This window comes from Nipponia nippon, unplaced genomic scaffold, assembly GCF_047370975.1.
Source record: "Nipponia nippon isolate SJK-2023a ecotype South Korea unplaced genomic scaffold, ASM4737097v1 scaffold_11, whole genome shotgun sequence".
NCBI lineage: Eukaryota > Metazoa > Chordata > Aves > Pelecaniformes > Threskiornithidae > Nipponia > Nipponia nippon.
The window spans coordinates 32,137,248-32,155,017 of record NW_028262302.1 but is presented as its reverse complement, the minus strand read 5'-3'; the positions used below and the strand labels follow the sequence as shown (position 1 = coordinate 32,155,017).

General features: G+C 53.9%; 1 long non-coding RNA gene across 4 annotated transcripts; it reads left to right on the top strand.

Moving 5' to 3' along the window:
* The first annotated feature begins 3,400 nt into the window (after positions 1 to 3,400).
* LOC148056956 (uncharacterized) lies at positions 3,401 to 12,323 on the top strand. Of its 4 annotated transcripts, none has more exons than XR_015702150.1 (4): positions 3,401 to 3,728; positions 4,072 to 4,234; positions 10,222 to 11,626; positions 11,739 to 12,323. It is a non-coding gene; the product is annotated as an uncharacterized LOC148056956 (long non-coding RNA). The 4 variants fall into 4 exon arrangements; XR_015702149.1 differs by having other exon boundaries at positions 9,990 to 11,626; XR_015702152.1 differs by having other exon boundaries at positions 8,140 to 11,626.
* Positions 12,324 to 17,770: the final 5,447 nt, after the last annotated feature.

Below are 17,770 nucleotides of genomic sequence, written 5' to 3'. Positions count from 1 at the left end.
ACTTCCATCACCACTCACTTCCCACGAGATCTCCTCCCTGGCTCGGGGTAGGAACAACTGCTTGCTTTCTCTCTTGCTAATCTTGGTGATGTTACTTTTGCCTCATGGAGTGCCATCGCTCTTCCATTTTCAACATATCTACCCCTTGTGGGATGGAAGTGAGGAACTGACCCAAAGACAGGACTAATGTCAGTTTTACTGCATGACTGCCCTGAACAAAACCAAAAGGAGATATTTCCTCTCCCGACATGGACCGCTGCAACGTACCACGTGCATGGTCCCAGCCTGTCATATGGGAATGACCAGCCGTTGGCTCTCATTGTCAGAGCACTTTCTTAGAGCTGTCATGAGGACAGTATAGATAGACAAATCATCAGCCAGAAATTACTGGCAACCTGTCCTCCGTTAGTATTACAAGAAGGGTAATAGCTCTGTGTGCTGGCACTCGGAGCCAGGCCTGTGTAAAGGCACAACCTGAACCGAGACAGTATCTACGATTACTGAAACAGACAGACCGTCCCTTGGAATGGGAATAAGATTAGTCCAAGTAGCTCATTGCCTTAGGAACAAAGTTGTTAGTTAAACTGATTAATATTAATATTAATGAACCACCAGGATTAAGTGAGTTGCACCCAAGAGTTCTGTGGGATTCAGGTATGGTATTGCCAAATGACTCATCGTAGCTCATAGCCTACTGCTTGCCTCACTGGCGCCAGATTCCTCTTTTTAAGGGGCTCCAGGGGTCACACAAGACGCTGAAGGCCAGTCGGGCATTACGCTAGAAGTCTTTCTCCTGGGGACACCTTTTGTATAAGTAAAGCCAAGACATTACTGTGAGTGCAGTTGAAATCTAACGATTATGAGTCCAGATTGAATTGCTGCAGAAAAAGCAGCAGTTAAAATTGTCAGAGGCACACTTAGTGTCACGGCTCTGCCAGGTAAAGGGGAGCTGCAGGCAGGGGACGGCGAGTTCAGGCAGGTGTGACGCCTCGGTGCTGAGGCCTGGCAAGCTCAGTGCAGAGCTCATGGCCGGTGACTGGCCACACAGACTCACAGTGGCCGCTGTCCTCTCCTTGCCGTGGCAGCCTGTCTGGAACGGACAAATGAGCAACAATGCTTTGCTTTGCTTTTGCAACTCACAGTCCATCCAGCTTTTGAGTTTGATCCTTTTGTTACACTCATTTGGGCGCTAATGAATGTAACGATGTCTCCTGTATTCCCAAACTTAGTACCGAGCAGTGGCAACAGGATTTTTTAGGGAAGAAATTAACATGTGGTGGGTGATACAATGAAGGGAGAAACCAAAAGGAGAGAAGAGAGAAGAAGTACAACCTCGTGGCTGGATTTATTTTATTTGTTAGTGCTGGGTTTTGGGAAAGTGGAATGGGAAAAAAACCTTAATTTAAGTTTTATTCAATGTCAACCTTCTCACCATCAAAGAACTGTAATAATGCTGGTGGGTTATTTGAATAAATTGCAAAATGACCACAAAATCTACCGTGCAGAGCTAATAGGAAATCTAGTTGTTCCAAGCTGTTGCTTAAGAAAAATATAAGGCCAGGCTGTAATAGTGTTTTGAGCACCATTTGCTTCAGGAATGTCGCCTTATTTGTTTCCACAGGATTCTCTCAGACATGGTTCCATCCTCAAAGATTTTGCAGAACTTGCCTGGAAAAAAACACAAAATGACCGTGCGTATCCTCAGCATCTCTGTGTCCCGTACAGCCCTCTTAATGCGACACGCGGTGCCAGGCTGGGCACTGCGCTTAGTAAGTAGCAGTGGAGTCTGTCTGGGAACAGATGCTAGAAGGATGTGGGAAGTGGCGTCCTTTTCATTTGGGGCTACCTGGAAGGGAGGAAGAGAAAAAAACACAAAGATTGTTTGTTTGCCATGGGAGTCTTCCCAAACAGGCATCCCTCCCCTGGCGTAAGGGCTCCCCACGTCTTGCTGGGTATCTCTCTCAGTACTACTGCCTCATCTCACCTTTCCTGTGAGCCTTCACCATCACAGTTACAGGTCTGAACTGCTATTTCCCTGCTAATGAAAAGATGCTGGTCATTGAGTTTGGCTTTACTATTGAAATGCCAACCCTTTTCAGACCTAGACAAAGTTAGTAACCGGCTGGCCAGTGTAGAGACTCATTTTTATAATGCCACCATGATCCTTCCAGGAGGAATGGAAGCCCTTGAGAGTTGTTACAAAAGTCTTAAATTCATTATTAACAATGCAGAACTGCTAATTGTAGAACTGTGAGGTAGAATTTGGTAACTGCTTACTATACAAACACTTTAACAATTTAAAGAATGCATCTAATTACTGGCTTTTGACAGAAAGCAGGCTTGAAATAAGTCCAGGGCTGGTAAAGCGAGTGGCTTAGCGTCCTCACAGAGTGTTTGCAGATGAAGTTACAAGCCAAGGCTAAGTGGATCCACCAGCTGATTGCCACTGAAAGGGGAAATCTTGCTCACCCACCTCTTCCTCATCCTGCTTCCACTTCTGGGTGTGCTGTATTTCTTCTGTAGCAAAGGGCTGAAGGAGACGCCAGGAGGCATTTGTTGGTACCATTTTCTGGCCTTAGTGGGAATTTAACCTCAAAATTAATCCAAGACTGGCCTATGTTTTTTACTAATCACACGGAAGCAGTGTTGAAGATTATGGAGTAGCTGTACGTGAATTAGCCATTGTACTGGTTTTGGCTGGGATAGGGTTGATTTTCTTCATAGTAGCTTGCATGGTGCTATGTTTGGGATCTGTGCTGAAAACAGCGTTGATAACACGGGGAGGTTTCAGTCACTGCTGAGCAGCGCTTGCACAGCATCAAGGGCTGTCCTGCTCCTCACCCTGCCCCGCCAGCGAGCAGGCTGGGGGTGCACGAGGAGCTGGGAGGGGGCACAGCTGGGACAGCTGACCCCAACTGACCCAAGGGATGTCCCAGACCATAGGACGTTGTGCTCAGCAATAAAAGCTGGGGAAGGGGGAGGAAGAGGGGATGTTTGGAGTGATGGCATTTGTCTTCCCAAGTCACCATTACGTGATGGAGCCCTGCTGTCCTGGGCATGGCTGCACAGCTGCCTGCCATGGGGAGCAGTGGATGAATTCCTGATTTTGCTTTGCTTGTGCACGCAGCTTTTGCTTTACCTATTAAACCCAACCCACCATTTTTCTCACTTTTACCCTCCCGATTCTCTCTGCCATCCCACTGGGGGTGAGTGAGCAAGGGGCTGGGTGGGCTGAGCTGCCCACCAAGGTGAAACCGTGACAGCCAGACACGTCAAGGCTGCCTGCCCGCATGTGCCCTGGTGCTGGGCTGGCAGCTGGACGTGCCCCGTGCCACGGCACAAGCTGATTACGGCTATTTACAGCGCACTGATATTGTCACTGCCACAAGACTCCTGTGCCTGGCTCGCAGCAGCGGGGACACAGCCTGCGGGCACAGCCTGCGGGCACAGCCTGCATCCCTGCTGCCCCTGGGGGCCCTGCAGCGGGTGCCGGGGTCCCCCTGGCCCCAAGCACAGCCCCTGGCCCAGGCGGCTCCTCTGCCCGAGCCGGCAGCGGCTCCTCCCTGCTGGCGAGGGTTCGCAGGACGGGGCTCGGGGCGTGCTGAGCCCTCAGCCCAGCTGGGGTCTGGGCTGGGAGCTGTCGCTGCCTTGCCATGAGCATATGGTCTCCGGAGATGCCTGCCTCAACGCACACGAAGGAAGCAGCAAAGCCGTATTTGGCCAGCAGGGTAGTTTTACACATTTTTCATTAAACCTATGTTAAATATGGAAATACTGCAGAAATGAGACTTGGTATTTCATGTGTGAGCTCTTTTGCACATTTTGGTGTTTCTCATGTTTGGAGATAAAAACGGGATTGACAAAACTCTCTTCTGTCTTTCTACTGGAAATGTACTTAGGTTTACAGAATTGCCATGATAAATTTGCTTTAGAAACTAATCTAAAAAGAGACAGAGTTAATAAAATCTCTAGAAATGCTTTTCCAGTCAGATGAGCAAGGTAAAAGATTATTTCTTTTTTTCTTCTTCTGTTTTTTTGGGAAAGAGAATTAATTCATTGTTGTTGTTTCAGAGTCGGGGCTCTCCTTGAAATGCAGCTCTCTCGGATGTGACCAGCGATACAATCCCACCCTGGACTGAGCCAGTGGTTCAGCAAGCTTGTCTCAGAAATGAAGAGACTTGGTGGTCATGCATGGAGCAGATTTTTGGTTCTACGGATTGAGAACATCTTATCCGTGAGTATCTGTAGTTTTCCAGAAGGTAAAAAGCTTTTCTGGCAGCAGTTCCTTTTGCTACATAGTTTGAAATTGGAGAGGGGAGCGATGAGAGAGAAAGCTAAATGGAGACAATAGTACCTATTTCTTTATCATATATGAGGTCTTTCCATTGGAAAGATAAAAATCCCACCTGAATATCAAAAAATGCCTTTCTCAAATCTAGCTGAGCACTGCTTTATTTACGTTCCTCCACAAAAGGGAGAATTTGAGTGAAGTTGCCCCAAATGGATGAACAGTTTTATAGAGAACATAAGGAGTGAGAAAACTTGCAAAGGGTGGGGGAAAAAAAAGATTATCCACCAAAGGGAACTACATCTTGGAGACAGTGAAAATCTTGGAGAAAGCAAAGATTTCCAGAAGAAAAGTAAAAAGAAGTCTTTGCAAAGCATGTAGAATACCATGCTGAAGGTCAATCAGCAGCATAGAGGAGAGGAAGGTGGCTCCGCTCTGTTATGGCTGGGGAGAAGACCAAAGGAAATCTGGGCAAGGCACGCAAACCAAGTGGCTAATTCACTTCATGGTTATGGTTTTGGTAAGGCTGTGGTGTTGAACACCGATGCAGACAGGTGATGGCGAAAACAAACAAATTTATGGAGACAGAAGGTGTGGAAATGGATGAGGATGAGGAGGAGCTCAGACCACTAAGTTTCCTATGCACAGAAACCAGGTCTTCATCCCAGGGTACTGTTGAGACTGTCAAACGGGGAATGGTATCATCGGGTGGGGAAAACAGCTGCACTTGCTCCTGTATTTTAACAAAGGGGGGGGCTGAAGTCAGATGGGAAAACAGGAATCTTTAGGTTAGTCCTTAGCAGTGTGCAAAGTTACAAGAGAAACTGAGAAGAAATAGCAGCTGAAGACGAGTGGATGTGGGTAATTCAGGCTTCAAACAAGCCAGGTTTCAGAGATAGGCAAATTGCAGCAGAGTTCCCCAGTGAGTAACATTTTCTTAATGACTGACTCCCCGGGCAGGATTATCACGGACCTAGTAACGTATGGACCCAACGTGCGCGGGCTTTAGGAGGAAAAATGTTGATTTAAACTCGGCAGGATGGAGACACAGCTGATAACCACTGGGCAGGAGAGGGGCTGGCTGCGCTGGAGGGATGGCTGGCCTGGGAAGGGCTGGTGGGGAGCTCCTGGGAGGGGACCACGGAGAGAGCTCTGCCCACGAGAGAAGCTGTGGCGAAGAACTGAAGTGCGTGAGCAGTCCTTGGAGAGGACAGCAGCAGGGAGTAACTCTCAATAGAGACAAAGGTCCTAACACGGAAAAATGGTCTCTGTTTCCACTAGGGAATAATAGTGTGAGCAGATGTGAGCCTTACAGTAAATGCAGCTTCCAGTCTTGGTACTTTTCTGCTCCCTGCCAGCCTTGTCTGACAGACAGGGAGTTAAACTTGGCGACACGCTTCGCCGCCGTGCCCACCCAGCGCTGAGCCGTGGGGACGTGGGCTCTCGGTGGCACCTCCGCATCCCGCTGCAGCGTGAACGGGAACTTGTAACACCGACACGGAAAAAAGCACCTGCAGATTTTACTGCTGAGTGATCAAACGGGTGAGCTCCAGCGGGGTCTCTTGGTGGGTATATACAGAAAAGTGCTACAAGAGGCAAAGGAGAGCCTGCCTCAGATGCTCCTGTGCCATCTGTCTGTGGTACCTGTAAACCTGAGCACAGTGAGCACCTTTGGGGCTTTACTTAGAAGAGAAATCTAGGGGAAATCCAAGGATGCATCTTCTCAAAGCAGAAGCAACCAGAATGCCCCCAGGACGTGCCCGCGCTCCGCTGCCGCCCCCCGCCAGCGGTCTGAAATGCGGGCAAACCTCCGCCTGCTCCCAGCACCTCGATGGCCGATCTGCCCGGGGCTGCAAAAGGGTAGCAAGGCATTAAGCTGAGCAGAGATTTTTGTGCTGAGTGTTCGCGTTGCAGCCACCAGCAGCCCTGAGCTCCCTCCTACCCAGAAATCAGGTAAGCAGATTTTCAGGTCAGCGCCAAGTGACAGCTCCTGCGCGGGCTAATCAGGAGGACTGCTGAGAGCAGGCTGGAGCTGCTGCTGACGGGAAGATGCTTTTCATTAAGATGTCTGCCATTGGCAATGCAGAATTCACACTGAGCTGCAGAACCTCATACGGATCTCTGTGAGTGGAGAGGCTGAGATGGGGAGACTCCGCTACGGCAGGGCAGTCTCTCAGTAATGGGAAAGGCATTTCTGAAGCATATTATCTCTAACGCAGAGGGGAGCGTTTCCAGAACTGCCTTTCGCTCGGTGCATAGGGACAACTGCTGTTCCACGCAGGTATCTGAAGTGCTTGGTCATTGCCGTGTAAAGGACATTTTCTGGAGGTATAGTTCCCATTTCCTGTATAATTTCACATTCCTGTGCACACTGAATGCATATTCACATTGCGTAATCGTATTGCTCACTGACTTCATAAGGACACTGCATCTTTGCAGTCTTGCCTTCTGAGTCTGTAAAATAACAGGGGTGGAGGGTTTTTTTTTGGAAGTCAGAGCGTCTGATTAACTGTTTGATATTCACACACCTCCTCTGGAGAGCAGAGCTGGGTCAGACAGGTGCTTTGCTGGGTAGGCAGGAGAACAGGGGTGTGAGCGGAGGAGGGCGATGCTCGGGAGCAGGGAACGTGCCGGTGGCTCCAGACCTCGCCAGGAGCCGGGCTCAGGCCGGTGTGGGGGCACCCAGTTGCCGGGACCAGACCCCGAGCAGGGGGGAAGGGGCTGACCCCCGCAGGGTGCAGGGGCTGCCTGGCTCCACGGTCGTGTGCCGGCGGGAGGGGGTGCCCGCGGTGTGTCTGGCTTCTGGGCTCTGTGCTGGCGCATCAGGTGCCCCAGGAGCCCTCACCTTCCTGAGCAGCAGCCAGGGCCGGGGGCCAGGCCAGCATGGGGAGGCAGCTGGCTGCGGGGCTGGGTGCTTGCCGTGCCTTGCGAGGTCCATTCATCGCGGTGGGGAAAAGCCTGGAAACCCCTGGCTTCTCCCTGCGCTTGGGCAGCCGTTCCCAAGGAGCCCCTTCCAAGAGGCCACAGCGACCGAGGCCTTGTCACCCCTTGCGAGGGCCGGGGTGGCCCTCCGGGCAGGGGACACTGTGCCTTTCAGAGGGGCTGAAGTGCCCCAGAGCGGGGTCTCACCGTACAAAGGAAACCCGTTTCCCAGAGGGGACGACAGTGCGACCCCCGTGCAGTCGGGCAGTACTGACGCAAGGGGAAAACCATCTGATAACTGATTTCCTCTGGTTTGCAGAGTTTCTCATCCTTTTCAGACGATCAGCCCCTTTTTTGCAGCCCCATTTGCCCAGGCCTGTGTGGCAGTATCAGCACCGCCTTCATTCTCCAGCTTCCCCGCGTGAGTTTCAAGAGCTGGCAGATGCGTGACCTCGCAGGGCACCGCGGCGCGCGGGCGGGAAGAGAGGGGCTTTTGGCTGGAGATGGCAGCACAGTTCTTAACATCTCCTGACCCCTCCCTGTTATCCCATGGACATTCACAGCACACTGGCAAACGTTACCCAGTGCCTGAGAAACATTTCTCTTTAGGGGCTAGACATTAAAAAAAAGAAAAAAAAATACATGTCTGGAAGCTACAGTAGGAAACTTAAAAGTAGAAGTAAGGTGCACTTTCTAACAATAAGGATAGTAAGTCACTGCAGCAACTTACCCAAGGGGCCGTTCGAGTTTGCCTATTGAAGTTGTTTTTCTTTAACCCAGCCTGGGTTCCTCTCCAGAAGAACTTCAAACAGCAGCAAACCCCATGAGCGCGTGGCTCTAGGCCTGCGCTCTCTGGCAGGTCAGACTGGGGATTGTATACCTGCCTCTTTTCCTTCAGAAATAAAAATCTGTGTTTGGCACCTTTGAAGGGACCTGGGATGCAGCACTTGAACCTGCTTCTGCCTGGCCTGGTGCTGCCTGAGCACAGTGCTGAGCTGCTCGGGACCTCGCAGGACCGATCCTCCGCTCCTTGGAAGGTCAGCACCAGCAGAAGCTGCGGAGAAGCCTGCCTTAGCAACAGAGGAGTAAAAGAGTAATTAACAGTGACGGTTCTTGACCCAGGTGTCCCTGATCTCCCTAACTCTTGTAAAGGGAGTTATTAGTCAAATACAGTGCCCGTGTGTGAAACAATTATCACTAATTACCATCAAGTCGTGGCATTCTGAGGTTTTTAAACACAGCATGGAAGTCTTGCCTGATTAGAGAGACCGTCAGGCCTAGGAGCTTTCTAAGGCAACTGTCTAAGTGTTTCCCATGCAGTATATTCCTGAAAATATGAGACGATTTAGTGCCAATCAGGTGACTTCTAATGCCTTTTAACCTGTACATAATATTAAAAATAAAGCAGGCTGGCAGACTGAGATCAAGAATGGGCACAGCTACGCAGCAGGTAGCCCTAGTCCTCCCCTCGCGCCCCCTTGGAAAAAAGAAAGGATGGGAATGCCTGGCACCTTGTCACTGTTCCTGCGATGCCTCCTCAGATTTGGCTAACGCCGCTCATGCCAAGCGAGGCCTGATGTGAGCTGGGAGCAGCACCACTGGGTCAACGTGAGAGCAGCAGGCAGGCAGGACGGGTGGCCCGAAAGAGCCACCAAAAAGGGCCATGGTGCAGCCACTGTCCCCTGCAGCCGGCTGTCCCCTGCAGCCAGCACCTTTGCATCGCGAGCGTCGGGCAGTTTCGTCAGAATTTGCTAACTCTTGGAAATGGTATAGACCAAACCTCCAAGTTGGAAGGTATAAAACATAAGCTTACCCAAAAAGCTTTTGAAATGGACCCAACAGCAGCAGGACTGCTGAGGCTTTCGTGCCTGCCGGTGTGATGCAGGGGATGCCTGCACCGTGACGGAGGATGGACGAGCCCTCTCACCCTTGGCTAGGGAACTGTTTTGCTCATAGGTGCATGAGTTAAGAGTTACAGGTTATAAATTATGAAACCTCATGACTTGAGTGGTGAATAAGTGAATTCCCATGAAGGACTAGTCTGGGTGAAGGGGACTGAGCCCCTCGGAGCCCCAAGAGGCCAGCTGGGGACTCCCCTGCCTGCGTGGCACTGTGCTGTCAGGAGAAACTGCATGGGAAGGACACAGGTGCTCCCCATAGATTGCCCCACACCCCCTGGGTATAGAAAGATGGGTCTGAAAGGCCATTACAATGTGCTCGCTGCCCTGACCGGACAGAAGAGTAAATCCCAGACTGGAAATACTGTGTCATGGTTAAACCGAATAATTCAATAGCGCCTGGAAATTGCTTAGTCTCTTCCTTATTAGATTTATCTCGCAGCTCTTCCTTCCTCCTCTGTAGGGTTCTTTATTCAGAATTTGCTCAAATATTTTCCTTCAGAAGATTTAATATCTCAAAGTGCAAATATCCAAACCCTGTATCATTTTGTAATTTCATACTCCATGGTTCTTTCATATGCATATCACTCATTTGCTATCCCTTTGAAGAATGCAGCTTGAGTAATGGAAGTGAAAGAAAACCCATTCAGTGCTGATTTTAATTGAACAAGCTCAGAAGCTGTGGGGATCCATGCCAGGCTCCGGCTCACTCTCTTTTGAAGTTATTACTAGACTTCTTTTGCCTGTGTGTCTCTGTATTTTTTTTTCCAATTAGCAACTTCCCCAAAATATTAGTTACCATATTATTTTTCCAGTTATGCTTGTTTGGGATGCTTATGCCTAATAATTATTAAATCTGCTTTCTCCTCCCGTTCCAATAGAATATTGCATTCCTTGTCTGGGGAGCAAAACATCAGACAAAATTAGACCGTGCCTGCGTTCAGGAGTAAAATTTTTCAGTAACAATTGACTCATTTTTGGCGTAGCTTTTTCACTTCAGTGTGGTTATGGCAGTGGTGAGCTTCCGTAGGCTTTAAACTGTGACTGCAAAGACTGTAAATTAAAGACTGGAAATGAAAGAATTTTTTTTTATTTTTTTCTTGTGTGCATAAGTGAGGTCTCTTGTAGTTCTTCATTCTCCCATCCCAGTCAGTTGAACATGAGCCCTCAGCTTGTTGCTTGGATATAAGAGAGGAGATGGGACATGCAGAAGGAAGACAGTGCAAATGGCTTGAATTATTGGATACTTTTTTCCGTGTGAGATTTGGCTTAAGGAAAACAAATCAGCGACTGGTAGAAGAGCAAACAATCTTTCAGTCTATTATGGAAACGAGCTCTCCACACGGCTCTTCCAGAGCAGCAAGCACGCTAAGGGAATTCGAGCAGGCTGGTGATGTTGATTTTGCTATTTTCTACTGAGAAGTCACCTCAACAAAGAAGGAATAAATTGCGTAAGAAAGAAACGTGAATAAGAAAGAATTTTAAAAGACCAAAGCCCAAAATGAAGAGTGTGTAAGTGCTAAGGGGGCACGTTACTACACTATGAAGGGCACACCCAAATACCGCCAGGAGGAGGAGGAGACAGGCAACGGAGCGCATCCTTAGCTCAGCTGCTCCGCTCCGTTCCACAGGCAGGGCGGGGTGCTGAGCCCTGGTGAGGCAGGACAAGGCGCCTGTGCTACCTGCCCGGGGAAGCCCATCCCACCCGCGCGGCCCCCAACACAGCTGCCTGCTAAAACGCAGCAGGAGCCCACTCAACGGATGGTATGTGGGCTTGAGCAGTTGCCAACTCGGGTCAAAGGCATCTCGAGTGGTGTTCTGCCATTTCTCCGTCATCCTCCCTACCCTTTTGTGCCTGTCTTGGCTTGAGAGAATCGGCAGGCTCCCTTGTGCCGGGGGAGGCAATCCTGCTGCTGGCAGAGCGTGAGGTCTAACACCGAGAGGGGGCCCGGCGGGCGCCTTGCAGCGCACTGGTCGGAAGCCTCCATTTAGCGATGGGTGGTCGGCAGTCCGCATTCAGCGGTGGGTAGTCGCTGCCCTTGGATCCAGCAGGATTAATCTCCTCCTGAGGAAGAAATTTAGAGCTGTTTTTCCCCCAAACCAGCTCATCAGAGAGCAGCACTGCGCTGCAGCACTGAGTCCTTTCCTGGGGCCACTGGTCTGCTTTGGCTCCTGCCTCCTGCAGTTAGCTGAGACGGGAAAGTAAAAAGCACTCCTACGCCAAGAAAAGGGCTTCATGGACTGAAGGCGAAGTCTGTCCCCTCAAAAACACAAGCAGCTGTATGTCTGTTTACAGCTGGAAAAATGGGGTTGCTCAGGGTGTCGGGAGCCCCCTCCTTTTCATTTAACCCATTTAACCTCCGCCCCAGCTCCCACGTGCACACATCGGCGCTGCCCTCCGGCTGCAGCGGGCCCGTGGCAGTTCCCCTACTGCTTGGGTCCCTGCCTGCCCTGGGAACACTTGTCCATGACCTGGAGGTGACCATGAAACCTGGCAGAAGGAAACAGCCTTTTGCAGGTAACAGATTTTTTTGGGGTAGGCTGTTTTTTTTTAAATTATGACTGGGTTTAGTCTCTATTTTTGCTTTACAGCCCTGCAATAAATCTCTTTCTTCCCATTTCATGTGCAGGGTCTCCATCTGCCATGTTTCCTCCCACTCCTGTATCTCTGCACGCCGAATTAAACAAGCCGTGCTTCGCCGAGCTCGGGTCCCAGCCACGAAGCAGCCTGTTGGCTGCGGGGCTGGACACGGCCAGAGAGCCGTGGGGGCGAGCAAAGCCATCGCGTGGAGCGTGGAGCTCTCAGAAGACCGACGCGGTGCTTGGGCCGGACGCTGCCCCCATGCCCTGAGCCCGTGGCTCAGAAGGCGGGCAGAGTCCTGCCCACGAGGTTTGGGGCTGAGGGGGGAAAGGCTCTTAGACGGCCCAGCAAACTCTTCTCCGTTGTGCCTCAGGGTATTTCCCGGACAATAACGTGCTCATGCAATGCAAAATCGTTGCATGTGCTATATCACTACTGGACATCCAGCACTAATTTGTGTTAGTCCTCCAGCTTATATCTACAGGTTAAAAAGTACTGACAGATATAAACCACTTTTTTGAAAGCCAGGTACCAATTGGTAGGAATCTTCATACAATCATGCAGGAGATTTCCGAAAAATCCAAAGTATATCAGTGCTTTATTTTATTTCTCAAAAAGCAAATCTGTTAAAGGATCAAACAAACAGACAGTGCAATTACTGTAATAATGAATTTAAGTTGAACTGTTTTCTTTTTAATAGATTAAAAAATGTAAAAAAGGATACACTTCAGCTATTAAGTATCTCTTTACTTCCTTTGGTTTCAATGGATGAACAGAGTCCACCTGAGGACAAACCCGGCACCAGCCGCCCCTCTCCCTGCGGTGGTTTTGGGTGCCAGGACCCGTTCACCAGCAGCGCTGGCTGGCAGGGATGGGCAGAGCGGGGCTGCTGGGAGGCACCCGAGGAGCAGCTAACCACTCTGTGCTGGTGCTTTACCACTCGCCAGCATACCCCGGACCGAAACGCAATGCCAGTTCACCTTAAATAAAATTAGAAGTAATGATGAGGAAGGAGCCTCTCCAAAACCTGCTTGCCTGGGCCAGGTTTACGCACCGCTCACCCCATGCCTCCCTGGCTGGCGAGAGCGGTCACTGGATGCTCAGCAGCTCCAGAAGGCACCGGCGCTTGTTGCAGCCTCGGGTGGCAGCCGAGGAGGCTTCCACTGCCTGCCTGCTGCAGCCTGGTTAACAGCAGACGTAATGCCTAGGAACCAGCGGGAACGGCCTCTGCCATTTTTTGTACAATGCAACAGCTCCCCCATCTTACAGACTAAAGAACTTAAAATGGGAAAAAATCCCCGGGAAACGAGTACCGGGGCAACGCAACACGCTTCGCTGCTTCTTCTGGAGGGAGAGGCTGGCGCCACGCTCATGCCCGCCGCGCTTCCCGTTCCCCAGGTGCTCTGGAGGAGGGGGATCCACTCCACGCAGCGCGGCACTTGACATTTCAGTGATTAAGGCTTTGAATTCTCTTCTCGTAAGGATGAGTAAACACTGCAGTTTCCAAATGCTTTTTGATGAGGTACAACAGTCTATCTTAAAGAGTAACATTTGCTGCCTCTTGCCTTAGAGTTTTAGCATGGATGCGACAACTTGCAGCCACCCGTCTGTTGCTCTCACCGCTATGCTGCACTGCTGCCGCTCTCCTTTAGGGTGTACACGCAGCACGCTGTATGAACGCGCGGAGGTCCCTACCGAGAAAGGGCCGCCTGTGCCAGCGTCACGCGCTTTGCTTGGTGCGGAGAGACGTATACCTAAAGAGCCGTTCCTTCAGCCCTCTGCACAGGCATCGCCACCTCAGAAAAGGGGCATTTCTCCTTTCTCGCCCCAACGACAGCGTTCAGTTTGGCTTGCCCAGCAGTTTGGCAGTGACCTCGGAGGATGCTACCTGCTCCAGCCGCAGCTCGAAGGACAGCTCTGGTTTACGACAAGGGGTTGGGGAGGAGGTGTGAAGTGACGAGGGACGAGCAGCCCCCTGTGACTACTGTGGCGAGCATACACGTGGGTTGGGAAGGTGTGGGGAGCCAGCGCGGTGGGCGCAGCACCCCGTAGCCAGCCAGCTGCAGCGGGGTGGCACTGTGCCCAGGCCTGAGGTCCCTCCCTCATGAGGTGATCAAGGGTTAGAAAGAGTGCATAAAAGCAGCTCTATGTATTATTTGTACAAAGCACTTTCCTCAAGCGGCTCTCCTTATTTCAGCCAAAAAAAGAAATGATGAAATCATTTTAAGATGATACCTATGAGGGGGGAAAGATTTCCCGTTAAGGAGTTACTGTCTCTACCAGGAAAAAGGCATTAACACTATGCTTGGAGGCTAGATTAAGACAAAACTCGCAGCAAGCGAGTGAGTTAGGGAGGGTAATGGGTGAGGTACCTGGTGGTTGAGCCCCGGTGGGAGTGGGGGGGTCCCCAAGGCAGGGTGAGTCCTGACCAGAGAGCTACACGGGAGCTCAGCTGAGCGATACAGAGCATCCCCGGTCCTGGGGCCACGCAGGCCAACCCCACCTATGGGGGTACGCTGCCAGGCACGCGGTGGCTCCCCTGGACACAGACCTGCCTCTTCCTAGGCCACTGAGGTCCTTCCCAGAACAGCCCACCCCCGGGCATCAAGGGGAGCGTGCAGGCACAGACAGCGCCCACGGTGTCACCCGGGCAGCTGGGAGCACCCCGGGGAGAGGGTGTAGTGGAGGGGTGCACCAGAGGGAGGGGGAATGCTTTCAGGGTAAGACCTGCAACAGCACAACAGTCACACATCGTCACTTAGGTCTGGGTCCAGGATTCGCTTGACATGGAATTGCTCTGGCATGGAATAAAATGCACTGCTGACTGCTCCTGTTTGAGAGCTGCTGGGGTCTCACTCCAGTTCTAACTAGCCAGGGAGCCATACGTGGCGGTGGGTAAGTGCCCAGTCACGCGAGCACAAAGAGCCTCCAGGACCGGGGCAGCCAGGCAGAGCCGGCCTGCCCAGCACCATCCCCCACAGAGCAGCTGAGCTGAAGGCAAGTCACCATACAACTGCTGGTCCTCCAGATCCATGCCTGTCACTGATGCTGTGCTCCCAGGAGGGGACACACATGGTCTCCTGCAGCTGGAGTGACTTGCTTTCTGCAAACAGATCACAGCCAAGAGCATCCCAGTGCCTTCGGGGCTGCCCTGCTTTCACACGAAGACCCCAGCATCTGCCCTGTTGCTGCTGGGGGACAGCACCCACAGGGCAGCCTGACGCCAAGGTCGAGGGAGTGGGAGGTGGCTGGAAGACACACTGTGAGTACACGAAGTCAGAGTCATCGTTGTAGACACATCCACTGACCTGACAGACTGGCTGTCCTCACCCAGCAGGGAGTGAACCTCCCCAGCACATCCACAGCTCCCCACACTCCCAGACGCTCCAGGGAGGAGCAGTTTTTCTGCTGCGTTCGTTAACAAGGCGGTGGTGCCATTTCAATCCCACATCCAACACGGATTTCAGGCTGGCAAAGAAGCTGCAGCAGCCCTTGCTCAGACCACTGAGGCCAGAGAGTGCCGGGCATTATTGTAGCTGCCTGCAAGGACGCAGAGTTTCTGGACTGTGCTGTAACGGCACCCGTTCAGAGTGGTCCTGAAGCAGTCCTCGTAGTGTGTTTGTGCTGGACGGTAGCAAACCAACACACCCTCCGGTACGCACAAGGCTCTGAGCGCAAGCTCCCACTGAGTTCCCGCTGGGCTTTTTCATTCCCCTTTTGCCAGCAAAGCCGTAGTACGCAGACACTCGCTTCCCCTCCCGATGCCAGCCGCACAGCCGGTGGGGCCATCACGCCAGCTATCCTGCTCCTGGGGCAGCAGAGAACGGACAGAGCAGCAAGTGCTTGAAGACGAAGCCCAAGAAGACTGTCTGATCGGGTAGACATCAGCCAAGATAACAGACGTTTTACCGTGGAGCATCTTCTTGTCTCTCTGCTCTCTCCAGAGGAGAGCACACTGTGAAAGCTGAATCAGGTCCGAGCACGAGACTGTCTCCAGCTCCAAAGGACAACTGAGTGTTAGGGAGAGTAACCGCAGAGCCGACCCTAGCACAATCAGCTTATTGACATCAGCTTTCCCTCAAGGGAGTGGAAGATTTAGATTCATTCCCTCCTGCCAGCATTTTAGCCTCTCTGCCCCTATAACAACTCGAACCAGCTCCGTGAAATAGCAGCTGGGATGTGGAGATAGACGCTAACTCGTGGGACCCAGCCCTGGGCAGCTTCAGAGGCTGTTGGAAGGGCAGAGCACGGCTGCTGCTCTGGGAGGCGCATTCCTCCCTAGGCCAGGGTCACACGCTGCTGTGGAGACCACAAAACCAAACTCCCTGTCCACCTCAGAGTTTGCACGGAGAACAATTTTCTCAGGTCGCGTGGACAGACCTGAGCCTGGGAGCACTGCTGCGTTCCCTTTTCTCCCCCACGCTGATGCCAGACATTACATCCCAGGGCACGAACAGCTTTCACACAGCGTCAGCAGAGAGGCACGAGGACTGTCACCGCGTCTTTCCTTTTCTGGGACAGGGCTCCCCGCCATGCGCATCCCCAGCAAAACGCCAAGGTGTCCCAGCAGCATTGCTTCCATTGCCCCTGAGCGCACAGAGCAGCCGGAGAGGTCCCCCCGCATCCTGCGGCAGCGACTGCCCTGCGTGCTGGTCCGGCCGCAGGCAGCATCCTGAGCGCCTGGGCTGGAGAAGCCAAGCAGATGTGGGCAGCCCCAGCAGAGCAGGCAGCTGCCTGCCATCCCAAGGGGAGGGTGTCCAAGGAGACGGGGCCCACTGCCCAGCGGGTGCAGGGCGCCTGCCTACGCCTCCCTCCGGGCGCAGGGTCGCTGGCAGCTGACGAGGTTCCTGAGCTCCTCTTCAAGGCTCTACAGGCCGAGCTCCTCTTGCTGCTCTGCTTCGGGTCCTGCAACACCACCGACATTTTCTCACAAAAGAGCGTCAGAGAAAGGTGTCAGTCTCTCGTAGCATGAAATGCGCTCTCCTCCCCGTTAGAGATGCCCCAGAGACAGACAACGATCACTAAACCCCTAAAAGCTCCCAAATTTATTGACCGCAAAGCCAGCCCAGCCTCCCCCTTTCCTGCCAGGATCATCCCCTCCTACAAGTCGGGTGTTACGGCCGGCCCGCGGCCTCGGACCAGGCGCCGCGGGGACGGCTCTGGCGGGCAGGGCGCGGGCAGGGCGCGGGCAGGGCAGGGCGCAGGCAGGGCGCGGGCAGGCCGCCGGCCCCCGGAGGGTGCGCAGCAGCCCAGCCACCGTGCGGCCGGACCGGGCCGCCGCCGCTGTCTCTTACCCTCGCGTGTCCGCTCCCGGCGCCGCCCGAGCGCTCGCCGGATCAGCGATCAACCAGGTCAAACCCCGAGCGCACCACGCCGGGCTGCGGCCGCCCCTCCCGCCGCTCCGGCCCCGCGGGCTCCGGCCCCCCCGGCGGCGGCGGCGCCCCGGGGGCCGCGGCCGCGCTCGGTCCCCGCCACCGCAGAGCCCGGCCCCGGCGCGGCGGGGCAGGCGGAGGCGTGTCCGTGTCCGTGTCCGTGTCCGTGTCCGTGTCCGTGTGGATGCCCGTGTGGGTGCCCGCTGCCCGCTCCCCGCCCGGCGCAGCGGAGCCCCGTGCCCGGCGCGGCGGGGGGCGGCCCGGCGGCACGTCTGCGCGGCGGCCGGGCGGCTGCGGCTCAGCCGTGCGTGCGGCGGGGCGGGGAGGCGCCCGGCTGCTCCAGCCCGCCCCGGCGCGGCGCGGCGCGGCGCGGGGGAGGCGGCGGCTGCCTCCATGCTGCAGCGAGCGGCGCGGCTGCCCGGGGCCGGGGCCGGGGCCGGGCGGCAGCCGGCGGCGCGGAGGATGGGCGCAGCAGCCGCCGCGGAGGGGCGAGCCGCGGGCGCCGAGCTCCCCGCCCTGCCCCGCCGCAGCGTCCGGCGCCGCGGCTGCTCCGCCTGAGCGCGCCCGGCGCGGAGCGGCGCGGAGCCGCATGGCCCTGGCGCCCGCCGCCCCTGCGCGCTGCGCGGCCGCTCCGCCGTAGCCGCCCCCCCCCTCCCCCGCCCCCGGGAGGCGCCGGCCCGCCGGCGCGGCTGCCCGCGGCCGCGCTCCT